Source organism: Chrysemys picta, chromosome 9, assembly GCF_011386835.1.
Source record: "Chrysemys picta bellii isolate R12L10 chromosome 9, ASM1138683v2, whole genome shotgun sequence".
NCBI lineage: Eukaryota > Metazoa > Chordata > Testudines > Emydidae > Chrysemys > Chrysemys picta.
The window spans coordinates 93034675-93056591 of NC_088799.1; the positions used below are offsets into that span (position 1 = coordinate 93034675).

Consider the following 21917-nt stretch of genomic DNA (forward strand, 5'->3'; position numbering starts at 1 on the left):
CGCAAAGGGCTTTATCCCACTCTCACTAAAATCAGTAAGAAGACTTTCTTTGACTTGTGGGAGCAGGATTGGGCCCTAACAAATGGGATTGTCTGTGTGACATCCAAGGTAGCCTAGACTTTGTGGAGTATAAAAGTTGGTTATTAATGGAGAGTCTGAACAATCAAACACTGTCGTGTGTTAATTCTGCCTGTACTTGCAATATAGTTTATTTTCTGTGAGATTACAAGCGCACATGCCAGTAGTGGGTTTTCTTTTCAGCTGCTTTCAGTGCCAGGCATGTAATATGAATCTCATAAGCTAGTGTTTTGTTATATAAGCTATTAATTTTTTTTCTTCTAATCCTTGTGCACTGTATAAAAAACAGTAACAATAGGATTTATGAGGAGTCAGAACACACAACTGGATGTGTGGTCAGCAACATATATGGATAGGCTGCTTATTCAGATTTTATAGCAGCAAAGAGCTGATTACACTTGTTCTCCAAAGTCTACGCCGGCTTTCCAGGTGGCATCCAGGTGCTGATTTTGATCTATTGAGCCACCTATAGCTTGGGTCATGATTACCTTAGAGACTTCTGTAAAATCAACAGAGGGTCCTGTGGCACCTTTAAGACTAACAGAAGTATTGGGAGCATAAGCTTTCGTGGGTAAGAACCTCACCCATCAAGATCACCTGGGGTGTTTTTGGTACCAGTCCCTGGGGCTGAATTTTGTGGGGCTAGAGGTAGGGCCTTGCCTCTGGAATTTGATCCCTACATTGGCCTGTCAAGACGTATGCATGTTGGCTGTCAGTGTAAATTTCATCGATTGGGATTTCTCTTCAGGAGGAAGATAGTGGGATTTACTGAGATTGGGGTGGGTTTTTTTAGATGACATTTTTTTTAGATGTCATCTAAAAATCAGTTGTTGCCTAGGCTGTATCGTTGCCTATGCTGTATGTCAATCAGTTGTTGTCTATGCTGTATTGTTACATGCCTCCAGAGCCTTAGCAATGGGAATCCATTTTAGAAAGGATCAAACACCTAAGATGCATGATTTGACCTGCGGTGTCTTCAGCCCGCTCAGAAGCATGTGTGTGCACACCACGCTGTTGAGTCCTGATAGAATTCTCATAACAAATGTCCTTTTAAAACTACAGTGGAGATGAGGTTCTGGTTTTGGCTCATCTGCACTTGTGGCTGAAAGCCTGTATCATCAAATGAGTCGTCTGCCTGGATCCCAATAGGATCAAATGAGTCGTCTGTGATTTATGAGAAATGAGTCGGCGGTGGTCAGACCTAGTTCCTGCCCCAAAGAGCTTGCCTTTTTTTGTTCTGTTTGTACTGTGCCTGGCACAATGGGGCTCCTAGGTTTGATCGCAATGCAAATAATAAACAGTGGCCAAGTGTCTCTGCCTCAGTATCGCCTCCCACCCTTTGTCTGTTAGATTATAAACTCTTCAGGGTGGGGATTATCTCTTAATATGTGTCTATACAGTGCCTAGCACAATGGCACCAATCTTGGTTGAGGCCTCTAGATGCTAGAATACAAACAATAACAATAATTCATAACAGGCAGGATAAAGAAAGCTTTAACTGCCACTATTTACGCAGAGCCTGTTGTCTAGGAAAATCTCCGCTTATTGGTGCCTTTTATGAGCACTAAAAAAAATAAATTAAAAGGAGAAACCAAGTTTAAAAAAAAAGTTAAAACATGCGAGGATAATTGGGAGTTCCAAAGAGCTTAGGCCAGAACCTGAGTAAATGGACACAGTTTCTTTGACTTCAGTGGGGCTGCCCCCCTGTACATCTGCTGAGATCCTCGCCACTCACTCTAGAATGGTTCACTTGGCTTGATAGTGCCCGTGCACAAGTAGAGAGAGAGTGTGCGAGAGAGTGATTCGAAGGTTTGGCAGAAAAGAAAATGATTCTCACCTTACTGCTTGGCAAAAACAAAAGCAAGTTTTAGCAAGTGGAAAAGTTGTCAGTTTGACACAGAACCACGTTCTCACACTGGCTGCTGTGAAGGCCAAGCCACCAGCTGCGCCCAGCCCTAATTGTGGCCAGGGTTTACTGACGTGATTATTGCTAAGGCTCCCTTCTAATTGGAGCAGAAGATAGATGAATTTGGGGCTTCCACCCATCAGAAACCCTGTTACTCCGTGGTAAAGCAAGGAACTGCCAGCCTGCTATACCAGTTTATTTAATGATTTAGTAGCACAGAAGTAAAGGGTTGATTTTTTTCAAAAGTTCTTGGCATTCGCTTAACTCTGCCCTTATTGAAGTTGCTGGTACAACTCCAGGAGCAGAGTCAGGCCAAAGCGGAGCACTTTTGAAAATCCCACCCAAAGTAGTTGGGCGAGCCAATATTGACACAAGCAGAACTGATACAGGCCAGGTTTAAATCCCATTCAGAATGTCCACTCCTAATGAAACTGGGTTAAAAACAGACTTCTACTTAAACTGGGGTGATTCTAGGTGTAGACCAGATCTTTGAAAATAAACATTTGGACCCTGATTGTAACATGCTACCAGTTCTAAATGATAGTCCTTTACACCCACCTTGCACTCTCTTTGGCTACAACAGTAAATGGCTACCAAAGGGGGAAGGCATTGGAGAATCAGGCCCTCTGGTTCAGCTTCAATGGTTTGTTTTTAGTAACCGTCATAACTTCCTTCTAGCAGGTATCTAGCAGCAGGCTCCTGGTAGGCACTTGGTTTTCATAACACTTTAATATATACCTATTTTTATATAGATGCAAAGTTATACATGCTGGGCCTGAATCTCATTTATCCTGAGACTGCTTTGCCCTACACCACTCTAACAGTGTTACTGCTGCTTGCTAGAGCAAATAAGATCTAAATAAGATTCAGACTCACCTGTATAGGGAACAGTGATTTAATTTCAACTCCCACTTATCCAAAAGTACTTTGTCTCCACCAGCCGAACGGGGGACAATTGTATCCTTCCCCTGTGTTCCAAAAATCTAAGTGTATTAAAGCAGAGTTCCCAATTCCCATGGTGTTATCATGAGTCTCAATATATTTCATGTCTTTCTTAAAGCCTGAGCTGCTGGAGTCATGGGAATCTCAGCTTTCATGTGAAGAAACAAAGTAAGCATCTAGTCCGGATGGTGATAGAGAAAAGCTTGAAAACCTGACCCAAGTGAACCCTAAACCGGAAGGGAAATAAAAAGCACTCAAAATATTATCTTTAAAATCAATCTTATCGTTTTTTAGCCAGTCTCGTGATGTTGAGGGGTCTGACTCGGGATTTTTGAACATTTGGGGTTGGCAATATTGTAAAATTTTGGCTGTCCCAACATACATTTTTTTTACAATGGAGATTTACTTGCATGGGAAATAGTATGCCAGTTTTTAAGCTTATTTTATACCCTAAGCCATCCCCCAAATCTTTGCTACTCTGAATTGGTTTCCACTAAGCCCCTAATACAGGCTAGGGACCTAGTGGAATGTTCAAGTTGTTTACTTCTCCCCCCCCCCCCCCCCCCCCGAAGCCTCCCCATCTGTTTTGTTATGTGAGGCAGCTGATTATCTTGCCTATTGTTATTAAATCTAAAATTGGGTCAAGGAGGCAGTGATCAGAGGTAGGATAGGCTAGAGTTTGAGAACTAGGTTTAAAGCTGAATCACAGGTAGAGTTTTGGTTCAGATTCAATAAAGCTGCAGTCTTATGATCTGGTCTGGCGAGATATAAATCTCATTATTATAATTATATATTTATGTTCCATAGTACACAGGGGCCCTAGTGAGGATCAAGGCCCCGTTGTAATAGGTGCTGTATAAATGTATACAAAGGGTATTACTACAACTGCAGCTGAGATTTGTAATTCCTAGCTCGGGGAGGTTTACACATGCTAGCTCTGAAGGAGCTGTGTGGCTGTGGCGACTGGGGCTAGCTGTCCAAGTACAATCTGGTCCGAGGTCCTAGGTGCGTATTTGGGCTGGCACGAGCTGCCATGCATGCCCTTGCAGCCTCTGTTTTTAGCACACTAGCTCGATTGGAACTAGCGCATGTATGTCTACCCGAACTGGGAATTACGTTTGTAGCTCCCAGTGTACCATACCCAGAGATGCAGCCCCTGCTCTGAAAAGCTTACTGTGAACTATCAAGGGTAGCAGGGAGAGGGATACAATCAAATACATACACAGGTAGCCAATGTACTTTTGTAATTTTAAAAAAAATGGTTGTAAATAGGTAAAATAAGGGCCATCTAGTCACTTTTGCTCCTCACCTTCAGCAATTTGACGGACTGATTTCTTTTAGGCATGACGCCAGAGGTGGGACATAATGGATCTTAAAAGTATTGTAAAATCTTCTACTTAGACAACAGTGTGGTCCATTATCTGTTAGTGGATCCCATGTCAGCAGAAATTTAACATAAAAAGTTGACAAAGAACAACGGTGACAGAAGTGAACTTCTTCTTCTGTCACAAAATCCCATGAGCTCTAACTCCAAACCATGGCTAAAGTCTTGCAAAGAGATCTATTTGCATGGACCTTTACTCCCAGGCCCATGGACTTCAAATGGGTGCAAGAGTCCACAGCGGGGAAATCATTTTGCAGGAATGAACCCATGAACATGGCTAGGAGAGCAAGAACAGTCTAGCAACTCTGAAGAAAGGGAAGTGTCAATGGACAGGATGTACTGAAGAGGCGTGACAGAAAATGGATTGGAGACCAGTCTGGTAGGGCCAACTACACAATATTGATGAATAGTTGAAATTGTAGCCTTTGTAGGAGCTAAATGTTCACGCTTGTCACAGGTAGGAATGCCTGGCAATTAGGGTGACCAGATGTCCCGATTTTATAGGGACAGTCCTGATTTTGGGGTCTTTTTCTTATATAGGCTCCTATTAGCCCCCAGCCCCATTTTTCACACATGCTGTCTGGTCACCCTACTGGCAATTCATAAGCAACTTCTCCAACATTGAACAAAATGAGTCTGGAAGGATAAGAGCGTTGAAAGACGAAAATAGTTCAGAGCTTTAAATCTGGTAAAGCAATTCACTGTTTAATCCTAGAAACTGGTAGCCCCTTCTTTGATTAATTCATTAAGTAAAGTTAAATCTTGCTGTTGTTTTAAAGTTGCCAGTAACTGCTGCTCCTGTCTAGATGTAGGTCTGCAGTTCTTCAACTGTACTGTATTTAGCAATTGTTTGCAATTGTTATACAATATTTTTTCCCAAGAGTTCTCCTTTCATCTAGTTAATTTCTCTCTGGGTGCTGATTGACTTCAGTCCCTAAAATAAATGCAAAAAGTGGACATGCACTTTTAGCTGGCAGGGAATTATTAGAATAAGTCTGACTTGTAGCTTACTTGAAGAGAGAAATTTTGCCAAATAGACATCTGTCATATGAAACATTAGATTAATTTAGACAAAATATCAGACTCTACTCAATTTAGAATTTTCTTCATGAAAAATAAACTTTGAGGCAGTGTTTCAAAGCCTAATAGAAAAAAAGTAAATTAAATAAACTGATTTGTCTTTTCAGAAAGACAAATGTAAGAAATCAGTTTATTAATTTTAGAAAACCCAATTCTTCAAAACATCTAATGCTGTAGACAGTGGGCAAGGGGACCCTTTAGTCAGATGTGTGGGCACAGGGGTCTGCTCTCGCAGAGTTCTTTGCAGGAACAGTGCCTTACAGATTATCTCCTGCAGAGCCCAGTCAGAAATCAGGAGACCAACATTTTGCAGTACTCATCTGACAAACTCTAATTGTGGCCATCAGATCCTTCTTTCTTTGTATAGATGGTAGTCAGCTAGAGCTGGCTGAGAAAATGTCGAGTTTTTTAAATTTTCAATGGAAAAATGGGACAAATTTTGTTCAAAAATTTTTGCAAGAAGTTTGTCCTTTTTCTGAACCAGCTTCATGGCCAACTCTGATGATTTAGGGTGGATGCCACTATGTTTGTGGGGTCACATCCTGGCAAAAACTCCCACTGACTTCACTGGGGCCAGGATTTCACCCACAATATCCACCTCAGGAGGAAAGGGTTGCATGAGGTTATTTGTCAGTAAGTTAGCCACTGGAAGGAGACATACAAGACCATGAACCAGATCCATCAAATGGTTGTCAGGAAGATGGTTGTTGTTTGTCCCACTCTTTATTTCTAGCAATGCATTTAATTCTTTTCAACAAGTAGTTTTGGGGCCTGCTATCCATGCACCACACCTGTCTAAGGCCTGATCCTCAGGAGGGATAAACTGACTTCAGTGGAGCTACTACACCTGTTTACCCCAGCTGCAAATCTGGTCATGTATGTCTAGATATAAAGCATGCATGTGGGATGGATGCATTATTCACAAGCTGTACAGGAGAAACTTCAACACCAACAGAAAGAGTGAAAAACAAATCAGATGTTAAAAAATTCTTAGTTTTAATGATCTAGGCTAAAATTTTCAATAGGAGTTAAGTGCCCTAACTCCCTTAGGGTATCTCTACACTGCAATGTAAGGCCAGGGTTCGAAGTCAGGCTCAAACCTAGCCCCCCTTCTGTCTACACACAAACTGTGCTAACCCAGGGCCTGGACCCAGAATTCCAGGACCCCATAGGAATGAAGGTTCTGAGCGTGAGTCAAACCAGAATCCAGTGTTCAAGCCCTGTTGTTTTTCAATGTAAATGCAGCCCCAGTGGATTCGTGCTCAGGGAGTCCACCAAAAGTATACCACAATTCCATGGGGTGACTTTGTGTCCTCTGGACAGTCAACTTTGGTGGACAGTTGAGTTTTCCACGCTGCACCATGAACAAAGAGCTAGAGCAGCCACATTTTGGGAGGGCGCTAGGCAGTTTGGGATATGGGTGATTGGACTTGGGCCTGCATAATGCAGTGTAGAGGCTGGAGCCCTAGATTGGAACAACAGTTCCTAACCTGGGGTTACAAATGTTAATAAACCCAGGGTCTGCTAACTCAAGTTCTAATAACCTGGGGTTACATTGCAGTGTATGCATACCATTAGACTCTTCTGAAATACCAGTCCTATTAGTTAAATAGATAAGGATATTTCTAAAAAAACATGACATGATTTTAACCTGTGATTGTCCCTTGTGCATTCTGCATTGTATACAACAGAAAATTCAAAGAAATAACAATTTACAAAACACACAAGAACCAGAGACCTGATCACGCTCTTAGAAAAGTCAATGGCAAAATTACTTGAGAGGAAGCATGCCTGAGTGTGCGCACGCGCGCACACACACACACACACACAGTACATATGTGTGTCTGATTGTACAAAAGGTTTTATTAGCATGAGGGAAGGCAACATTATTCACAGATATATTTTTTAACTTCATTGTTGTCACTGATCTGCGCAACTCAGAGCTTTGTGGTGAAGGTTGACCTAAAACTCAGATCCTTCTGCTCCAAAAGACCTTCCTCTGAGCTAAAGGAAAATCTTCATTTCCTGTCAGTAGTACAAGGCCTATGACGCACAGTTAAATCATTCTGATTTAATCTAGAAGAGCATTGTGATGCATGTTCGCATTAGTTAGTCCATTATGTTTTTGAAGCTGGATACAGACTGCTAAGGTCAGGGAAGAGAATTCATTGGCGTGGAGACATACTTTTCTACCTCACCCCACTTTAAGTCTCTCTGTACAGGCCTCATCCTGTAAAATGAGAAGAGAAACTTCCAAAGCCTGAGTTTTTCCTAAACTGTTTATTTTTTAGTATGAATATTTTCTCGGTGCCACAGAACTTTGGTTTCATAAATCACCATCGGATTCCACAGGTGCTGACCAGCTTTGGCCATATGCCAGGGCCTTTGAGGTCTGAGCCCTTGTAGTTTGAGAGTGAACCCTGGTCAGACGAAATGAAAGTGGCCCCCCTATTCCTTCCCACCCAGTTCTTTCTGGCAGTTAAATTCCAGCGCTGCTGCTGACTCATGGAAGCCTGCAGACCTTCTGCCAGCAGGCACCCACAGAGTCAGAAAATCTTTGAGGCAAATAAAGCCTCCTGTGTTTGTGAAATCACCATTTTTTGGCATGGAAAGATAGCAGTATCCTTATATAATTGCGTTTCTGAGGTTGGAAACCCTACGATGTGTTTCAACAGATGTTAAGAGGTGTGACAAATGTTTAAACCCAAGATGAATGGGAAGACTGTTTAAACCGTTATTTATGTAAATACTGAAATTTAAGCCTAAAGAAATCAGGTTTTATGTCCCAATAAATAAAATGTGAGGAAAGGGAATAATTGAACAGCCTGCCTTTTCACGCGTCTCCTTCTGCTCACCCTGGCTCTGCTCTGTGTCTGTCTATACCTAGGCGTGGAACCTCTTTTCTCTCTCGATCCTAATAATGGCTCCCGTTCAGGAAGAGTGCCTGAATACTTGCTTTGTTTTAAGCACGTGCTTATATCCCCTTGAAGTAATGGCACTTAGGCACATGTTAAACACCTGTGTGTTTTTCTGAATTGGGGACAGCCAGTGTTTCAGAGAAGCCTTAGTCTTCCTGGTTAAACAATTAGGAAGACTTCCTTTGGATTTCCTTCAGGACGCTTGGATGTAAATTACTCAAAGCCTGAGCCAACTTCATTAAAGTCAGCGGGAGCCTTTCCACTGACTTCAGTGGACTTGGATCTGGCCGTCACTGAGCAGAGCTGCACCTGTGCTGCCCTGTACGTGTGCCCCGAGGTCTCTGCGCTCCCTATAGACCACAAGGGCGCCTAGCAGGCTAGCTCATTAACTGTATGTAGTCGAATGTGCTGCCGCTTACTATTTCCCTCCATTTTCCACCAACGGCTACAGCTTGTTCAAATGAGCCTTGAGAAGAGCACCCCAATTTTTTTTTTCCATTCATCATTATACACGTTGGCGGATGGCATCTGTAGGAGTTCTGCCAGTGGAATGTTACCCCAGTCCAAAACGTGAGAACCTGAAATGGGAGTAAAAATAAAATGACCTTTGTCCTAATTCTACTTGCCTTTCATGGTTGTGCTAGCACAGCTGCCGTGTAGTTGACAGTCCAGTAGGGGGCTCCAAAGAGCATCAGGACCTAGCGGCATTTCACTGCATAGCTAGGTAGCCACAGGGGAGGGCAAAAGGGCACTTTCTAAATACCCCATAACAGCCACTTGGGCAGCAGTGGGTTGAACTAAAATTGTATCAGTAGCCATCATTGCTAGCTACCTCATTTTGCATTGACTTCAAGCATAATCAATGAGTACATTTTTTTTAAACGTTAGCAATAATGGCTACTTGTGCCCGATTTTCAAAGTAAAACACCTTCCTTCATTGTATGTCCAGGGTGGGATTTTCAAACATGTACAGTGTTTGGCCTAATTCTACTTCCATTGAAGTTAATGGTACAAATCCCATTGACCCCGATGGGAGCAAAGAGAAGCCAACACTGACACTCCTAAAGCCTAGAAAGAAGTATTTTCTTTGTCCTGAACCCTAGCTGTTTCATAGAATCATAGAAATGTAGAGCGGGAAGGGAGCTCGAAGTCAAATTCATATTTTGCATTCACATTTTGCACGGGGACAATGATCTGGTGTTTATATTGCAAAAATGTGGATATTCAAATCTGTTTGTGAAAAGGCTTAAGTTCATTCTTTTTGTCTGGTTTTCTTTTCCCACTGGCCTGCAGTCAAACCAGATGAACATTAAGCAAAGCATACACTTTGCATTTCCACTGGTACAATGGGAGGAAATAGGAACTGTAAGGGTAAAAAAAAAAAACTGAACACAAAAGCTACTTCTGGTGGCTGAGTGCCTCTTGGTTTTTACAGTTCATGTGGATCATGGTCTAATCAATTGCAATATGGGTATAAAATTGTCTATTTCCTCACACATCTGCTCGTTCTAGTCATTTGCTCTGAAAAGGTGACATGCACACCCCAGGATTTTTATTGCATTCTAACTAATGGAAAAAGATACATACTCTAATCTCTCCTCTTGACTAACGTACTGCTACTGTTGCCCCTTTTCGACCCAAGCAGCTAGTCCAATTTTGGAGCCCTGGGAATGTTCCTGTTGGAAGTAGAAATTGATGGATTCTGGTATTCTTGATGCAATCTTGTTTGTTTACATGGATGTACAAAGTCCTGTGTCGCTGGATGCAGAAGGAACCAAGAACAAAAGCAGCAGTATCTTAGTTTGCAGCTTGAAGCCCCTTCAGGCAGCAGACCCCAAAGCTTTCTCTTTAGCTTTCCCTGGGTCACACTGTGCTCACAGGGTACAGCGTGGCTTCTTTGCTTTTTGCCTTTGTTTCTCTGGTCTTCTCCATTTCTGTGTGTTCTCTCACACACCCTTGTGTATTGTGACAAAGCTCTGTCCTTGTCTCCGTGGGTCCAACGTTTCCTGGCAGATTTCTCTAGTCTCAGAGGCTCACTGTGACCCTCCTCTCTCTAGAGGCAAGGGTCACAGCTTACTGAGCCATTTTCATCATAAACCAGCAAAGGAGGTGAGGAGAAGCAACCCTCACTCGCACAGTCTCAGTGATTAATCAGGATGGGGAGGGGGAAGCCCAGGCCCACCCTCTACTCCAGGCTCCAGCCCCAGGACCCTAGTACTAGCAGCTATGGTAGCTGACTTTTTGGAAATAGGACATATACAATTCCCTCGGCCACTTCCCCACAACAGCCCCCACTCAATATCTCCTTCACCATTACCTCAGAGTCTCCTTCCTTGCGCCTGATATGGATTTTGTACTGCTTACTTCCTCCAACAGTACAGCTTCCTCCTACAGCACTTGACATGCACGCCTCACTGACTAACTGGGAGACTTTTAATTAGTTCCAGCCAGCCCTAGATTGGCTTCAGGTGTCCCAATCGACCTAGCTATCGCCAATGCTTTCTAGAAGGATCTTAATTGGCCCCAGATGTCTTGATTAACTTGGAGCAACTGCCATTTGGTTACCATGGTACCAGGGATTTGTTTAGCCTGGGGCTAACATACCCATTCCTCACTACTTTACTATAGCCATCTGGCCTTGCCCTGTCACAATATGGACACACACCTGGTCACAGTACCTAATGGAACCCCCTGCCCACATGGTGCTCGTTTCTGGGCAGGGTGTAACACTGCAATCAAACACCCACAGCTAGCCCATGTCAGCTGATTCGGGCTACCACTCTGAAGGCCTATTAGGGTATGTCTACACTGGCCTGTGTCAGCTGACTTGGGATTGTGGGGCTTGAGCTGTGGGGCTGTAAAATCACGGTGTAGACATTTGGGCTTGGGCTGGAACCCGAGCTACGGGACCCTGCATGGGGGAGGGTCCCAGAGCCCAGGCTCCAGCCCAAGCCCAAACCTCTATACCGCAGTTTTACAGCCCCACAACTAAAGCCCCACAATCCCAAGTCAGCTGACACAGGCCAGTGTAGACATACCCTAATAGGCCTTCAGAGTGGTAGCCATGTTAGTCTGTATCAGCAAAAATAACGAGGTGTCCTTGTGGCACCTTAGAGACTAACTTGTTTTAGGTGTGGCCCTTAACTGTCTCTTACAACTATGTTGAGTGAAGGATGTATTCACAGATCAGTTTGAACAAGGTTTTAACACAGCCCATAACAAGGTTTTACCTTGTTTACAACTTTATTATAGGGATGGGAAAGTCTCATAACTTAACCTCCTGTGCATGAATGTTATGAGTGTGGCTGATGGGAGTTACAGAATTTTTTTGCTTAAATACTCAGTAGATCTGGGAGAAATGCACAAATTTTGTTTTTTGCCTATTTCATACCCCCCTCAAATTTTGATAAAATGGATATTTTCACTTCAGGTTCATGCAGAATTTTTTATATATTTGGAGTAAAAAGCCACCAAGATTTGGGGGGTGAGGGAAGCTAATTTCTATTTAGAAATAAGCCAATGTTTGCTTTAAAAGCAGCTCATTTTTCACTAGATATTGACATTTTTTTGCTGTATAAATTTGCTAACCTTAGCAAAATTATCCATTTTCAAGTTTGGAATGAAATGTGACAAATTTTGATTTTTGAGTGGTTTTCGATTTTGTTATTAATATTTCACCTCTCTAATTCATCATATTAATATAACTGCTGTGTTTTAATACAGTATGTTGGATATCAATAATTAATCTCTGACTGACTCTTTATGTATCAACATGCAAGATTGTTAGATTACCATTGATGTTTTACATCTTGCTGTTCTGTAGTGTAATATGCAGTTGTTCAACTATATATTCTTACCTATAATTCCCATTTAAAGGCTAAAAAATAGCTGACTGTATACTGTGTGGCACATATATATTCACAAGCTCGTTTGTGATTAACCATATAAGAATAACATTAGGAACCATAAAGAACATTTTTGATTATTTGCAGTGCATTAATTAGCATGTTGTTCACTGGAGTTGGTGGGCAGGGATGATTGTAGTCTGTAGAGTCATATGTATATGGTTTTCCTGACGTGGTTGTAGCTAACACCCCTATCTGGGGAAAGATTCCTGCAGCCAGATCCATAGCTGGTGTAAATGGTGTTGCTCCATTTAAGTCAGTGGAGCAATGCCAGTTCACTCCAGTTAAGCCTTCTAGCCCAGAATTTCTAAGGTTAGGTCAGTTGAGAGGTAGGAAGATTGTTTCGTTTGCTGAGGTGTAATAAGGAAATTTTCTCACATTATCATCATTGCTTTCCGCTCTCATTGTTGGATACAGCCATGGTAAATGACAGAGGCAGCTCTCTAGTTACCATTGAAGGCGGATGTTTATGGTGAGCGGGGAAGGAGACCGATTTTATCCAGCCATCAGCTGCCCTGGTGCCCCAGCAGTAGCACGGTGCTTGCTGTGGATTTTGAGCGAGAGTTAGAACTCTTTGGAGTATAATAGAGATTAGGTGCCTGAGGGAATGTGATGTGTCTACAGGTTGAGGCTTCTAACTGGGCTACTGTACAGCTCCACAGCACTGCCTGCCACTGGGTAGCATCCAGGCGGCCGGTGGCTTTGCAGATTGCAGCGTATCTTGCCCTCTTGGCATGAAAGCAGTCACTAGAAGGAAGAAGCTTTGCAGATGACAAATGGATCTGAGGGGCATCCCAGAACTGAAGTGGAATAAAGCTGGTTAAGCACTGGAATAAATTGCCTAGGGAGGTGGTGGAATCTCCATCATTGGGGATTTTTAAGAGCACGTTGGACAAACACCTGTCAAGGATGGTCTAGATAGTACTTCGTCCTGCCTTGAATGCAGGGGACTGGACTAGATGACCTCTCAAGGTCCCTTCCAGTTCTATGAATCTAAGAAAGCCTGTGCTCACAGGCCTGAGGGACTCCTGCCACCTCAAAGGATGGAAAAATTCCTCAGGGGAACGTGCAGTTTGATTGACGTAATCAACATATGACAAACAGGCAAGGCTGTGAGAGAGCTGCCACAGAGAGTTTATAGCGTCCGCCCAAGTGAGCTTTCCACACCAATACCTCCAATGGCATGATTAAAACAAAAGGACTGGGCCATAATCAGAATTACAAACCCGTCAAGGAGTGTCCTGAATTCCTTACGAGAGGGGTGGGGGGGGGGAAGTCTGGTAATTAACTGCCAAAGAGTGATGGATTTTTTCCACCCCGGCTGTCACAACTGCTGTTGTAAATCATTTGTTATGGTTTATAGTGGTGTAATCCTGGGAGAAATTGTTCATAACTGCAATTCAATGCTTGTTTTTAGTGCATTAACCACCCTGAGCTCTGCCTCAGACCATTAACTAACAAAAGCTAGCTATAAACTCCTAACAATTTGTTTCTCGGCAATTATTCCTGTCCCATTTAAACAGTTCCCTTCCCCCCACACACACAGCAGTGAGGCTTAAAGCGCGCTGCAGCGGGCTGTCCCTCAGCCTCCCCTTCTCTGCTACCAGCCAAAAGCCAGGAAGGCTGAACTTCCTGCCTGGGAAAGCAAAACTGGTCAGTGGGACGCAGCTCTTTGCCTTGACCCAGCAGCCCCCCAATACACACACTGTGCACTATTGCTGTTCACTTGTAGTACCTAGAGACCCCAGCGGCGAGCGGGGCACCCAGTCAGTCCCAAAGAACTTCCCATCTCAATACCGAAAATACACAGAGGAAACAGAGGAGTGAAATGACTTGCCCAAGGTCACTTGCAGAGCCTGGACTAGGCCATGGGTCTCCGACTGGGGCCTGTGCCCTATTCCAGTAGAGCACACACTCTCTCACATGCTTTCCGGCAGCTACCAGGCTAGAAGGAGAGGGGTGGGTCCCAGTCTGTAGGACACATAAGGCTGTGTTGGACATTTGTCGGGAGCCCCGGGGCCACACACACACATTGACTAGAGACGGGCACAAGCTTCGAAGTTCAGCTTTGGGTTTTGAAGAGGGAACCTACTTGTTTAAGTTCACCAGCAATAACAGCCTGCAGTTGAGTAGCTTTGCCTTCACCTTGCACTTTTGAAGAGCGAGTGGGTGGCTGCCTGTTTCCTTTACTATGCTGTGGGCTCCCTTATACTAGGACCAGTCACTGTCCTTGGAAATGCCACGTCAGGTCAAAGTTTTTAAAAATAAATATATGGAGATATACCTATCTCATAGAACTGGAAGGGACCCTGAAAGGTCATCAAGTCCAGCCCCCTGCCTTCACTAGCAGGACCAAGTACTGATTTTGCCCCAGATCCCTAAGTAGCCCCCTCAAGGTTTGAGCTCACAGCCCTGGGTTTAGCAGGCCAATGCTCTAGCCACTGTGCTATCCCTCCCCCCATACAGTTGGTGTATGACCCCAAGGGTATGGTAAAAGTTCAGCAGTGTAACAGTGAGGCAGACGTTGCTCTGCCTTTCACAAGCTCCTCTTGCCTCAGTTTAGCTGGGACAGATGGAGCGGATGGGCCCAGAAACAAGGGGAAGCAAATGAGCGCTTGGTGCCAAGAAAGACATGTGGGATGGGAGCCACAAGAGGCTGACTTGTGCCAAAGTAAATCGTCAGTGAGAGGGAAAGAGGAGGTGGAAGCCAGAATCAGTCATGAGACACTTGTAACCTAGAGCCCTTGGCTCAGATTCTCTGTTCCAAACCAGGTGGAGATGCCCATGTGCAGAGGGACTCTCCATTTGTGTAGAGCTGGAGGAGCAGAGAAGCCACCTTCTGCACCAGCTAAACTTCTCCCTCCTCCCCCCAGCACAGGGGGTGTAAAGGGGCATGTTGGGATTGCGTGTGCCAAAGCTGAGCTCCGCTGTGTCTGATGCACTGGCATAACGGACCATACTCTACCAGCATAAGTTAGATCAGGACTTCTGCTGGGGCCAGGCGGCTGTGAGCGTCCATCCCTGCCCTGCAAGCGCAGCTCGAATGTAATTGAGAATCGGGACCTCCACTTGTAATCAGGGCCGGCTCTAGGTTTTTTTGCTGCCCCAAGCAAAAAAAATTTTGGCTGCCCCCCGTCCCAGCCCCGGGCTCCTCGCCGGACCCCCCTGCTGCCCCAGCCCTGGGCTCTTCCCCCCCACCCACACCCCCTGCCGCCCCAGCTCGGGGCTCCCTCATTCCCCCCCACCATTGCCCCACACACACACCTCCTGCCGCCCCAGCCCTGGGCACTCTCCCCCCCCACCTGCACCCTCCTTCCACCGCAGCCCTGGGTCACTGGTAACTCGCTCCCATGGCAGGTCATTCAGCAGGAATTTTAGATGTGCACAGAACACAGACAGGATTGGTTCCCATCTGTTACAGAACTGCAGTAAAGTGGAACAATTTTCAGCTTGTGTGATTGGAGGATATCTGGATGCATATTATAAGACTGTCCTACATAAATGAGGAAAAGTTGAGGTGCCTTTATTATTCTTTTCTTCCACTCTTTCTTTCTATGGGGAATTTGCCAATGCACTGTCTTCCTTTTAAACAAACAAACAAACAAAAAGGCAATGGCTGTTGAAAATAGCAATTCCAGTCCTAATAACCACTGGGAAGCATTTCTTGCTCAATTTATTCTACTTTTTCTACAGCAAATTACAGTGGATCAGTATATTTGATTTGGGAGAAATGAAGTAACAGCTGCCCAAACTGAGCTTGAGCACTCCTGAATTTTGAGGTGTTCAAATCTGGAAGGCAGGTGCGGGGGGGGGGAAGGGGGCTGTGGCTCCACAGGGGAGCACGGCAGCATGTATGCAGCAGTGTGTCTGGTGCTGCGCGAAGCCAGACACGCTGGTCTGAGTGGCACGGTAAGGGGGCTGGGGGGTTGGATGGGGCTGAGGTTTGGGGGGGGCAGTCAGGGGCAGAGAGAAGGGGGGGTTAGATGGGTCGGGGGGGGCAGTCAGGGGACAGGCAGCAGTTGGATAAGCATGGGAGTCCCGGGGGTTTGTCAGGGGACAGGTAGGGGGTGAGGTCCTAGGGAGGAAGTTGGGGGGGGTCTCAGGAGGGGGCAGTTGGGGACAAGGACCAGTGGGGCTTAGATAGGGGGTGGGATCATGGGGGGCAGTTGGGGTAGGGGTCCCGGGAGGGGGTGATCAGGGGACAGGGAGCAGGGGGGGTTGGATGGGTTGGGGTTCCTGTGGGGGGCAGTCGGTGGGAGTGGATGGGGGCAGGGTGGGGCTGCCCTCCCTCCCCGTGGAGTCTCCTATTTTTTGAATGTTAAAATATGGTATCCCTACTCACAGTGCCACTCTCCATTCACTGCAGCATGAGGTCTCAGCTTCCTTACTCCCTCCCCCTCTTTCCTGTTGGTAGTGGCCAAGGGAATGCTGGGAAATGTAGTTCTTTCCCTGCTCCAGGGCTGGCTCTATAGGCAGGGAGCTAACCAAGGAACTACAGCTCCCAGGGCCCCCTGTTCTCAGCTCCCATGCTGGATCCCTGCCGCCCCTGCAAATGGGCTGCCCCAAGCACGTGCTTGCTTTGCTGGTGCCTAGAGCCGCCCCTGCTTGTAATTGCTGCCTGGTCCACATAGGAAAACCATTGGCTTGCTCCTGATATGGAGCAGCATTCGCAGTAATTGTTCTAACCAAATGAATCTCATTGTCAATCCATGAAATTGTTGCAAAGCCCCTTGTCTAGCTCCTAGCCTGACCACTAACTACTGACGTTCTCCATATGCCTGTACAATGTGTCTGACACTCACTAGTGACGCAGATTAAGGGCTTCTCTAGCTAAATTAATTGAGAAGATAAATACATGGACTAATCTATTCCCATTCTCTGCCCTGCTGCGTGAATACCCAGCTGGAGCACACAAAAACCAGATTTCTGGCGTAGAGTAGCCTACACAAATGTAGCCGTGATCAGCGATAAGTAGATTTAGGGGAATGTGTAAACCAACTTCAGTTTTGCAAACTATTATTACAGTGACTAGTTAAATAGGAAAGTGCAACAAAGCTTTCTTTGGGAACATATTACCGAAGAATTTTGCTATTTGAGGCCTGATCCAAAGCCTGTTCAAGTCAATGGGAGAATTGCTTTAAGCCCCTGATGCATGAAAATGTTGGAGAGATCTTTACGAGAAAAGTCATCACGTTTGAGCATCGCTAGATGGTCGGGCTATTGCTGAGTTTGCTATTATTTAATGTAGCGTTCGAGGTGAAAACCTGAGTGATTCTCACGGGGGAGGAGGGGGGAGCTGCTGGATAATTTGGCTATCCTCTCAACTTCTCAGACTGACAAACTGAGCTCATAGATGAAGACTGAAACTTAAACAAACCTCTTATTAACTACATGGAGTCACTCCCTCACAAACACCGTCAGCCCAATTCTGCTGAGCCCGAAGCGTGAGATAATAGACTAGCCTAACACAGGACGCTGCCACCCAAAAGCCTCTAGCTCCCTTTGAGCACTCTGCAGAAAAACAGCTTTAGAAATGAACAGCTTTTTAGCATCTGTCATTTGCGGGGTGGGGTGAGGAAGCCCTTTAACCCTTTCCTGCTGTTGGAAGGTGTTTTCAAAGCAATTTCCTTTTTTAGGGGCCACTTCTCTTACTCACTGTGGGACTACTTACGTCAGTGAAGTGCCCAGAATTTGACTCTAAATGACTGGCTTGTTAAGATGTCCCACAGCATAAACACAGTGGCTGATATTACTCAGCAATGAAACGGTCAAAACAACAGTGGGTGGCTTTAAGCAAAAAAACAAAAGCAACACCTCTTAGAAAACAGATACCAGTTTTGCCAAGCTTACCGAAACAGACCCTTGCGGCTGCTAGAGAAGTAGCAGTGCACAAGAGTTCCCATGAACTGTGCATAACCTCTGAAAGTTATTGATAAACAAAACACACACATATACACACACAAAAAGTCTTTACTTGTTCTTTACTCAGGAAGGTGGCTTGAGTGAGAACTTCAGGGTGGGGCTGAAGATGTTAAAAACCACTTATAAAGCTTGCCAGGAAAAGAAATTTGCCGCAGCTGACAAGCTAAGGGAGCAGTGATTTTACTTGTATTATCACTGCCGTTCTGCCAGAAAGGCCAGTAGCCAGGGTTAATTAGAGTTGCCTAAAACATTTTTAAAGAGCCACCCCTGTGGTAGCATGCTCACCTTATAGTTGAGAGGTTCTGGGTTCAAGTCTCAGGCTGGGACTCTGGCTTGCAGCCGGTGCTGACAGCCTGGGGACTGTTATTCATTGGATAAGGCATAGAAAAGAGTTCCCTTGGGCCCCTCTCTGGTAAGTGTCCAAATGGATGTTAACATTCTTGTTGGATATTTAGAATAAAATCTGGGAGAAGTCCAGTGTCCTCTCTGCCGTTCCCTTTGTCTCCCATGACTGAGGCTGTGTGTGAGAGCTACTGTGGAGTGTGTCATGACTGTCATGTTGTCTCTTTAGTCATAGAATCATAGAACTGGAAGGGACCTCGAGAGATCATCTAGTCCAGTCCCCTGCCCTCAAGGCAGGACTAAGTACTATCTAGACCATCCCTGACAGGTGTTTATCCAACCTGCTCTTAAAAATCCCCAAAGATGGAGATTCCACCACCTCTCTAGGCAATTCATTCTAGTGCTTAACCACTCTGACAGTTAGGATATTTTTCCTAATGTCCAACCTAAACCGCCCTTGCTGCAATTTAAGCCCATTGCTTCTTGTCCTATCCTCAGAGGTTAAGAAGAACAATTTTTCTCCCTTCTCCTTGTAACAACCTTTTATGTACTTGAAAACTGTTATCATGTCCCCTCTCAGTCTTCTCTTCTGAAGACTAAACAAATCCAGTTTTTTCAATCTTCCCTCATAGGTCATGTTTTCTAGACCTTTAATCATTTTTGTTGCCCTTCTCTGAACTTTCTCCAATTTGTCCACATCTTTCCTGAAATGTGGCACCCAGAACTGGACACAATACTCCAGTTGAGGCCTAATCAGCGCGGAGTAGAGCGGAAGAATTACTTCTTGTGTCTTGCTTACAACACCCCTGCTAATACATCCCAGAATGATGTTTGCTTTTTTTGCAACAGCGTTACACTGTTGACTCATATTTAGCTTGTGATCCACTATGACCCCCCCCCAGATTCCTTTCCGCAGTACACCTTACTAGGCAGCCATTTCCCATTTTGCATGTGTGCAACTGATTGTTCCTTCCTAAGTGGAGTACTTTGCATTTGTCCTTTATTTAATTTCATCCTATTTACTTCAGACCATTTCTCCAGATTGTCCAGATCATTTTGAATTTTAATCCTGTTCTCCAAAGCACTTGCAACCCCTCCCAGCTTGGTATCGTCCGCAAACTTTATAAGTGTACTCTGTATGCCATTATCTAAATCATTGATGAAGATATTGAACAGAACCGGACCCAGAACCGATCCCTGCGGGACCCCACTCGTTATGCCCTTGCAGCATGACTGTGAACCACTGATAACTACTCTCTGGGAATGATTTTCAAACCAGTTATGCACCCACCTTGTAGTAGCTCCAGCATATTTGGTGGGAAAGGCCTTTTTGTGCATATCTAGATGCGTGTGGCATAGGCTTATGTGGAAAGTGTGTATTTGTCACATGTGTAATGCTGTCCTATGTCAGGCTTATTAAGGAGGTTAGCATATGCATATGAAAGGAACTTAGGGTGTAGACCCATTACTTATTTATTTCTGGCACAAATCACACCCACAACCCCACATTTCACCACAAATAGCATTACAGTTAGCGTCTCATGACAATATTAAAAAACTGTTTCATAAGATGTTTCCAGCCTCGCTAAAACATTTTCTCTATTCTGGCCCTCCAGCGTTTTAAATGATTGCATTCCACCCAAGTAATTAATCCTTGGCGTTTATGTTAACCTTTTCTTAAGAATTTTGTGAGGGCTGAGATTATGCCCCCCAAATCCAAGCAAAAAAAAAAAAAGATAAAGCTCACAGAGAAGATGGGAAAAGAGTGAATCTGCAGGAGTGGCTTAAAATTCTTCATTTACTCTGAGCTTTTCTCCTCTCTTCTTGACATGGAGATAGATTTGACATTTCTGATTTACAATGATAAAAGTAAGCAAGTACAGCAGGGTTGAATGGAGTGGAGATAATTCTGGCTGTAAAGTAACAGCTATTTTTTATACAAAGGGACAAGTTAATTGAGCAGATGTTCTGAAATCAAAGTAAAACACCAAGTCCCCCCTTCTTGGCTATTCTGTTGAATTGTCTTTACGCCATGCAACACTATCTTGGTACTAAACTTTCTTTGCTTATAACAAAAGGAAACCCTTTTCTTTCCCCCATCTCGATCCTCAATCTAGCTGTGAGACAGCAACGATGAGAATCCTTATAAATTCTCAAAGGCAAACAAAGTGTATCATCCTTTTGCAGTGCACACAGCTGCCTTAAAAGCTGTTGTCACCTAGAGAGGTCAGCTGCCTGCTAGGTATAGTGGCTAAAGACCTGAATTTATCAGCATGTTTAATTCCAGACAGGCTGTGGGGTTAAATCGGGGTGCCAGCATGTCTGCATTACTGTACTTTGTGGTAGGTCCTCTCACTGTATTGCCAAGACATTCAATGCCTGGAAACATTTGCAAACAATGGCCTCCGACAAAGGAACTGTGGCTGCTAAAAGGAAGCTTACTAACCATGACTGACGTCAGCTGACATGGATAGTGACCAAAGGCAGGCATCTGTCTGGAGTAGCACTCATCACTAGAGGATCTCTAGTCAGACACACTGATGTGTGTGTCATGCACATGTTTTGGGTGTGTCTCATTTATCTTCCTCTTAAATTCTGTGCTAAACTAGAATTATAGGATTTCTTTGTTACGCGAAAAAGCTTTGCAGGCCCACAAGTGCGCCCGCGAAAAGAGAGCACTCAGAAATATACAAAAATTCAGCATGGTTTATCTTTTATAAAGGAAAACAGGGCTGTGACATACTGCCTGATATTAAAGAATCATTTTTCTTGATGCATTTTTCTTTTTAGTCCCCAAAAGAATTATCATATGGAATTTTGAACATATAGGACCTGATTGTTTTTTTTTTTAAAGGATCAACTCAGCTTCTAATTTTACAAGTGTAAAATTGCAACTGCAAATCATTGTGTCCACAAATCATACTATTTCATGTTGGAATACCTGATTTCCTACGGTTTACCCTCTGCAGTTAATTGTGGGTACAAAATTGCAGACAATTATTTGCAGGAGAGAAATTGCACTCAAAAAGCTGAAGGCTATTTCTGCAAGTCTGGCCCAGGGGAAACATAATTGGAACATTTAACCTATATGATGTCGACTTGTGTAATTTGATGCAATCTTCAACTATGAGATTAGTGCTGGTTAGCATGGTAATATACCGTACTTTCCATTGCATACCTCTTCTAAGCAATGTGGCCTAGCCATTCTGATGAACAGAGAAGTGTAAAAGGTGCATTTTAAAGTAAGGCTGTTGCTTGTCTCAATTTCTAGGTCGCCGCACTGCACAGTTAGACAGGCTCAGTGGGCATTACAAAACTCAGAAGGGTTCCCCTATATCAGCAGAGAGCATTATTCTATAAGTGCAAAACCTCCACGAGCTTTTCAAGTTGATACCTGACCCTCGGTTAACTGCAGTAGCACTGAGAGTTCTAGAGGCTTA

General features: G+C 44.4%; 1 protein-coding gene across 5 annotated transcripts in view; it reads left to right on the top strand.

Annotated features, from left to right (window-relative positions):
- Positions 1-21917, top strand: part of NRK (Nik related kinase) — a 123214-nt gene that overhangs the window by 23284 nt on the left and 78013 nt on the right. The window lies entirely within an intron of this gene.